The 8,203-nt window shown below is 38.8% G+C and overlaps 1 long non-coding RNA gene across 1 annotated transcript; it reads right to left on the bottom strand.

Annotated features, from left to right (window-relative positions):
• Window positions 1-6,450: 6,450 nt before the first annotated feature.
• Window positions 6,451-7,865, bottom strand: LOC115929019. The gene is made up of 2 exons (XR_004066298.1): window positions 7,670-7,865; window positions 6,451-6,945 (listed from the first exon to the last, which is right to left on the bottom strand). It is a non-coding gene; the product is annotated as an uncharacterized LOC115929019 (long non-coding RNA).
• Between the last annotated feature and the right edge of the window lie 338 nt (window positions 7,866-8,203).

Below are 8,203 nucleotides of genomic sequence, written 5' to 3'. Positions count from 1 at the left end.
CGAGTTTCCAAAAAAAGCAATCGAGTTTACAAAAAAGCAGTCGAGTTTACAAAAAAGCAATCGAGTTTCCAAAAAAGCAGTCGAGAAAAAAAAAAAAGCAGTCGAGAAAAAAAAAAAGCAGTCGAGAAAAAAAAAAAAGCAGTCGAGAAAAAAAAAAAGCAGTCGAGAAAAAAAAAAAAGCAGTCGAGAAAAAAAAAAAAAGAAGTCGAGAAAAAAAAAAAAAGCAGTCGAGAAAAAAAAAAAAAGCAGTCGAGAAAAAAAAAAAAGCAGTCGAGAAAAAAAAAAAAAGCAGTCGAGAATAAAAAATAAAAAAAGCCGTCGAGAATACGTGCCTTCGGTTGTTTCATCGCAAAGCATGCTGGGACATAATTCTAGTACATTTGTGAGAAGAAATACAACATGGATACATTGTTTGCCATTTTCTCAACATTTATTCCACTGGGGATAGAATTTCCCCCTTTCAAACCGTCCAACAATTAATGTCACAATCAAATAACAGAAATGCAATGAAATTAAAAAGGGGCGATATCTGTACCCGCACTATTGTACAGGGTAGAGGGGAGAGGCTAAATAAAAACGAGATACTAAGTAGGGGAACCCGGGTCACGTGGCCAGCCGGGAGGAAGACATCCAACCGAAGTCCCAGTTTCCTGAGATACGGATTCCCCTAAACAACCTCTCCTACTGAGAGCCCCTCCTTGCCATTGGGCAAACCGCTCTCCCCTGTTATGAACAACAATTAACATAAATATCGATAGCAATAAGCAACCTTGACAATTTTCAACCCCAAACATACATATAATAATTTCATAGCAGGATGAGTTATGATAAGCTTCGATACATCTATCTGGGCACTTATATCTACTTAATTACAGCGTCCAAGAAGGCTCTACGAGCCACAACCCTTCAGCATATTTTCAAAATAAAGAATGCCAAAACCGAATTTTCAGATGAATCTTCAATCCAAACCACCCAACCAAGACTTTGTTTCAATTAAGAATACAAGCCCATCCGGTCAACCATTAAACTAATTATTACTAGCCCAGCTGCCAACCATTCATTCATTAATAGTCTACCGGCCTAACCAACCAGCCATTTATTGGAACATCACTAGCCCAACCAACCAACCAACCAAACTTTGTTCCAATTAAGAATACAAGCCCATCCAGCCAACTTTAAAACGAATCATTATACTAGCCCAGCCAACCATCCATTTATTAATAGCTTACTGGCCCAACCAACCAGCCAATTATTGGAACATCACTAGCCCAACCAACCAAACTTTGTTCCAATTAAGAATACAAGCCCATCCAGCCAACTTTAAAACGAATCATTATACTAGCCCAGCCAACCATTCATTCATTAATAGCTTACTGGCCCAACCAATTCCGATTAAGAATACAAGCCCATCCAGCCAACTTTAAAACGAATCATTATACTAGCCCAGCCAACCATTCATTCATTAATAGCTTACTGGCCCAACCAACCAGCCATTTATTGGAACATCACTAGCCCAACCAACCAACCAAAACTTTGTTCCAATTAAGAATACAAGCCCATCCAGCCAACCATAACACGAATTATTACAAGCCCAGCCAACCATCCATTCATTAAAAGCATACTAGCCCAACCAACCAACCATTTATTTAAATGCGTCCAAGAAGGCTCTACGAGCCACAACACTTACTGGCCCAACCAATTCCAATTAAGAATTCAAGCCCATCCAGCCAACTTTAAAACGAATCATTATACTAGCCCAGCCAACCATTCATTCATTAATAGCTTACTGGCCCAACCAACCAGCCATTTATTGGAACATTACTAGCCCAACCAACCAACCAAAACTTTGTTCCAAGTAAGAATACAAGCCCATCAAGCCAACCATAACACGAATTATTACAAGCCCAGCCAACCATCCATTCATTAAAAGCATACTAGCCAAACCAACCAACCATAATCATCATCATCACTTTTTTGTTTTTGGGTACATGTCTCAAATCTATCCTCCCCGAGCCCTGCTGTGTACATTTCCCTCCCCCTTTCTTTTAGCTCTTTCACTTTCTACTTCTTATTTCTTCCTTTCTTATTGTCTGAGGAGTAGAAGGGTGGGGAGGCGGGAAAAGAAAAACATCCAACCCCAGTGGAACTTGTTGAGTATGTGAGGCGAATTCAGTTGTTGTGCCGCGCATGCTAACTTGGAATGCGCGCACTTTACCGGTATCGCGCGCGATGCGCTTAACTAATAGTTTCTCTTTTGACCTTTCTGCACTTTGCTAGCGTAAACAACTTTGACCCTGAACTATATTGTTTACGTTGCATTCTCTCACAAATGCGCTGATTCGATAACTCGAATAATCGAATTTTACCTTCGCCGTGATCAGCTGTCCCGTTGCAAACAACGGGATTCTTATAGAAGCAACATCTTAATCTTGTACATAATCCGCTATTCTGCAGTGATTTTCTTTCACTCCAGTATCATTTGTACGGTAAGAAACCAAAGTTTGTGTTTATTCATTTTTATGACGAATAAAGCTGATAATACGACGTAATGAGAGTGGGCCGGGGTCCAACTTTAGTAAATGTAGGCCTAGATCTAGTCGGCCCGTATGTTTAAATGTGTGTGCATTTTAAGTAGACTGATTGCCTTGTGTTTTAGGTAGAAGTTAACCAAATTTACAGTAAAATGAGACTTATGTCTCAGGAAATATGAATAGGTCTAGATCAGGCCTTCTCAACTGGCGGCGCGCGCGCCACTCGTGGCGCTTGCGGTCAGTCAGAGTGGCGCACGGCTGTTCCAAAAAAATAATAAAAAAATAGATAAAAATTAAAGAAAGACAAAATTAAAAAATTATATTTTAAATTTAAAATAAAAAAAACTCAGCAAAATCAAAAAGTCGCAGTAGAAGTTGAGCCCAAAATGTAAGCAAGCCATTTTGTTTGTTTGATTTTCACTTCATTTTGACATTTTCCTTGTTTATTGCACTAAAATAACTACATATAAATTAACTTCCAGTGTAGATTTTAGCCAGGAATTGTACTAATTATTTCACATCAATATGAAATTATGATTGATGTTATATGGAACAAAAAGGTGTTAAAAATGCCACATCTGGGCCTTAAAAAAGCCCTAAAATCCACTAGCTTCCGGGGGCTTCGCCCTTGGACCCCACCCGATATCGGCTCGGTCGCTACGCTCCCTCGCAACACAGTCAACAAACATACATGGTGGCACTTCAACCTCAATAAATTTTTGTTTTGGCGCTTCTAATAAACTAGTTGAGAAGGCCTGGTCTAGATCCTATAAACTATACATAATTGATATTGGAATAGGATCTACTAGAATGGCCGACATCGACAGTTAGATAGTGATGGTTTTTTGTTGTTGTTTTAGTTTTAAGGGCGTGTGTCATTCAATTATGAATATTTACGCTGTGGTGATGGCAAATGAATTAGTCTAGGCCCTAAATGTAAAAAAGGTAAAAAAAGAGGCCATGAAAACGATAGATTTGTCGATCTGGATCTGGATATAATAGTCTGATATCGATGACCTCAACTTGAGCATCTACATGGGTCTACATGAACTTGTGTTAAAGAAGTGATAAGGATTCTTTTGTTACAATTATTCTTGTGGTCACAAACTTAAATTTGATTGCCTTTCTCCTTTTATTTATCAGTTGCAGCATCATCGAACACGATGACCAATGAATCAGAAGATGACGTAGATGTTACTAGAGAGCTCATTTCACAATGGACAACAGAAGTGCTACGTGACTTTCTACAAGGAGGAGACTCAAGCTTGTAAACCGAGGAGTCATTATTTTATGGATGTTCTCTGCCGGCTGCCTTGACGCTGGGGGTAGCTTTTCAGCCATCCGAGGTTAAGACTGAGAGGAACTGGACAATGGATGGATAGGGGAGGACGGGGGGGGGGGGGGGGTAGGAATGCAGAACTGGCCTACTATGTATGTACCTACTGGATAAGGACCCTCCATCACTAGAGGGAAAAATAATGAGAGACTTCAAAGAGGGGAAGGCATATAGTTATTTTGCCTTGTGAAAAAAATTAGATTTAGCCCCTAAAAAAGCGTTCCTTCGGGTATCAAATGATGACAGGTGAAACCTCACAATTGTAGAATTATTATCTGTAATGTGATTTCCAAACCATGTGACAGCCAATGGTGTATGTTGTAAAGGTATTGTAAAAGGCATTGTTTAACACCATGCAGGCCCCCCCCCCCCACTCCGATAACAGACGGACCCCATGCGTGTTACCAAAATGTCCGGTAAAGGGGTACTTTTCGTGTGACAAAGTCCGGCCCGAGAATTGTACAAAAAGGGGTGTATTAACTTTTCACCCGGAGATTTCTTTAAAAAGGGGGTATTTTTTCTTTTTTTCGATTATCTCTTTGGACTCCTGAGAAATTATTCTGAATTTAGGGGGGTACATTGAGCATTTTTCATGATTTAGGGGAGTCTCCAAGGCAGGAAAAGCCCGCGAAAGGGGGGTTCGGAAATGTTGGCAGTCCTCAGATAGGGGGTGCTTTCAAAAAGAGGGAACAAGCATATGCGTACCCTAAATAACACTGAGTGGGGGGGGGGGGGGGGCCGGGGTTTAACAATGTTTAATTCAAGATTGACGTATGGCCCTACGCGCTACCAGTGTCTGCGATATGGTGTATTAATACTGAAGCCCTAACAAAATCGCGCTTCAAAATGATCAAGAAGTGCCTCAAAAAAGTAAAAATCTTTGATTGACCCCTTTTACCATACTCGTTTTCCCCAATAGACTTGTAGTGTTATGAAAAGCGTTTGACAAACACAAAATTTGGTTTCGATTTCCAATCGTAAATATCTTGATAATCAGACAGGCGATCGGATTGTAAAAGTCATCGAGTTCTTGACTGACATAAAATTATCATTGCAGCACGAGCTAAATCCAGGATTTTGTTTCAGAATCTGAGATAATGTTACCGGATCCCTTTAAATGCGTTTGCATTAAAGGTGGTACCCCCCCCCAACTCAGTGTTATTTAGGGTACCCACATGCGTGTTCCCAGCACCCCCCCTTTTTTTTTTAGCATAAGTCCCCTGTGTTAAGTCAATACGGGTAGATTTTGTTTCTTTGTTATACAAGCCTTTTCAGCACCCCCCCCCCCTTCTCAGCAAAAGTCCAGTGTGTAAAGTCAATACGGGCAGATCTTTTTCATTGCAAAACTCCAGAGAATCCAAAACTCTGCTGCCAGGCTCTGTTCACTTTGATGTACATGTACGGTATATGTATTGTAATTTGTAGGTTTATTCACACTTTTTTGTTTTGTTTAATAAGTAATTGTTTATCAGTCTATTTTCGTTTGTTATAGCGCTTAGAGATTTTGGTGGTAAGCGCTTTAAAAGTAGCGTTTTTTTTATATTTTTATTTTTTAAATTTTGTTACGAGCCAGAGATTTTGGGAACACGCATGCGGTACCTCCGTTCCCTGTTGATATTGATCTCATGGTTATATTTATTTTATAAATAAAATCAAACAAGACAGTGAGGGTTGTAGATGACTACTAAGCAATCATTACTGTATGTAGGACGCTGAGTTGAAGTTATTCATGATTTATTCAAGAGAGGAAGGTCAGACAGACCTGATGTTTAAAATATTTATCAAGAGAAAATTCATAGAAACAGAGAGAGGCATTGAGAGAGATGTCGACGCTTAATGAAAGAGAAAGAGTGATAATAAGGAGAGAGAGAAGGGGAGAGAAAGAGAGAGAGATGGAGAGGGGTGGGAGAGATAGACAGGGAGAGCAAGAATTAGGTGTGAAGAGGAAGATCAAGAGAATGAGAGATTAAATTTTACAATTGTACATATTTCCATGTACCTTTTCTTAATTTATATTATAATGTGAACGATATAGTGATGGTCTTTGCTTAATTTTAGTTTGCATTCTTTCCTCTAGCCTTGTTTTCTAATTTATTATTTTAATTTAGTAAATGTTGTATAAATATAATTTTGATTTCTATCTCTTCCCCTATGTCATAGCCTTGTTCTTGCTCTCCCTTCCTTATGTTAGTCTATCTCTCTTTCTCTCTCTCTGTAATGATAACCCCTCTATCAATCTTTTCTTCATCAACTCTTGATATATTCCTCCTCTTCTCCTTCTCGTTCATCATCACGATCATCATCATCATCTCAAAACCGTATTAATCAATCTACATGTATAAGACTCCTGAGATTGATCAATAAAGTTCTTATAATATAAGACCATTATGTACAAACAATAAACCATATGGTCACAATCATTTAATAAACAGTGGTAAGAACAATTATTCCAACTTGATGGGCAACAACGTAATCTCCATTTTCTCCTCCTCGTTCAAATATTGGCTTCTTTTTCATTCTTTACTCGTGTTACTTCTCTATCTCTCTGACTACAGTGTATACTCACAAGAAAGTAGAATCAACGGTTTGACATGAACCAGTCTAGAAAATGAACTAAATTTATTCAAGTATCAAATACATTTTGAATTTCAGACAGCTTTCTCCCAGGAGATGAAACAAATGTCTCCCTAACCAGAAACTGGCAAAATAACTAAATGCCTTCCCCTATTTGTAGTCTCTCATTATTCTTCCCTCTAGTGATGGAGGGTCCTTATCCAGTAGCACACAAATGTCTCTATACATAGTAGACAGCCATCTCTGCATGCCTTTCTTTCTCCCCCCCCCCCCATCCATCCATCGTCCAGTTCCTCTCTACCTCTCTACCTCAGATGGCTGAACAGTACCCCCAGCGTCAGGGCAGAGAACACCCATAAAATAATGACTCCTCAATTTCCAAGCTTGAGTCCCCTCCTTGTAGAAAGGCACGTATCACTTCTGTTGTCCATTGTGAAATGAGCTCTCTCGTAGCATCTACGTCATCTTCTGATTCATCGGCCATAGTGTTTGATGATGCTGCAACTGATAAATAAAAGGAAAAAGACAATCAAATTTAAGTTTGTAACCTCAAGAATAACGGTAACAAAAGAACCCTTATCGCACTAGATCATGGGGAAACATTTTTGTGCTAAAGGGTGACCCCAAAAAGGTGACCTTACCATCAGCTGAACGAAATATCGATCTGCCAAATATTCATATTTTCGGGAAAAAATAGGTGCTCTAACCGACCCCCTCCCCCTCTCATTCACCGGCTGGCTGAGTCGATGTGAAATTTTCGGCACGATTTTCAAATTTTAACCCCCCCCCCCTCGAAAAAATCCTTCATACGCCCCCGTCATGTAGATCCTCAAGTAGAGCTCATCAATACATAGACTATTATTATATTCAGATCAAGATCGACAAATCTATCGTTTTCATGGCCTCTTTTACTTTTTTACATTTACTAATTGCCATCACTATCTAACTGTCAGCCATTCTAGTAGATCCTATTCCAATTATGTATAGTCTATAGGATCTAGACCTATTCATATTTCCTGAGACATGAGTCTCATTTTACTGTAAATTTGGTTAACTTCTACCTAAAACACAAGGCAATCAGTCTACTTAAAATGCACACACATTTAAACATACGGGACTAGATCTAGGCCTACATTTACTAAAGTTGGACCCCGGCCCACTCTTATTACGTCGTATTATCAGCTTTATTCGTCATAAAAATGAATAAACACAAACTTTCGTTTCTTACCGTACAAATGATACTGGAGTGAAAGAAAATCACTGCAGAATAGCGGATTATGTACAAGATTAAGATGTTGCTTGATAAGAATCCCTTTGTTTGCAACGGGACAGCTGATCACGGCGAAGGTATAAAAATGTACGAGAATTATGTCCTGGCATGCTTTGTGATGAAACAACCGTGAAGGCACGTATTCTCGACGGCTTTTTTTTTTTTTATTCTCGACTGCTTTTTTTTTTTTTTCTCGACTGCTTTTTTTTTTTTCTCGACTGCTTTTTTTTTTTCTCGACTGCTTTTTTTTTTTTTCTCGACAGCTTTTTTTTTTTCGACTGCTTTTTTTTTTTTTCTCGACTGCTTTTTTTTTTTTTCTCGACTGCTTTTTTTTTTTTTCTCGACTGCTTTTTTTTTTTTCTCGACTGCTTTTTTTTTTTTCTCGACTGCTTTTTTTTTTTTCTCGACTGCTTTTTTTTTTTTCTCGACTGCTTTTTTGGAAACTCGATTGCTTTTTTGTAAACTCGACTGCTTTTTTGTAAACTCGTTTGC

Source organism: Strongylocentrotus purpuratus, unplaced genomic scaffold (assembly GCF_000002235.5).
Source record: "Strongylocentrotus purpuratus isolate Spur 01 unplaced genomic scaffold, Spur_5.0 spur5_scaffold_4, whole genome shotgun sequence".
In the NCBI taxonomy this organism is placed as follows: Eukaryota; Metazoa; Echinodermata; class Echinoidea; order Camarodonta; family Strongylocentrotidae; genus Strongylocentrotus; species Strongylocentrotus purpuratus.
Note: the sequence above shows the minus strand (reverse complement) of the source record. Positions and strands in the feature narration are given on the sequence as shown.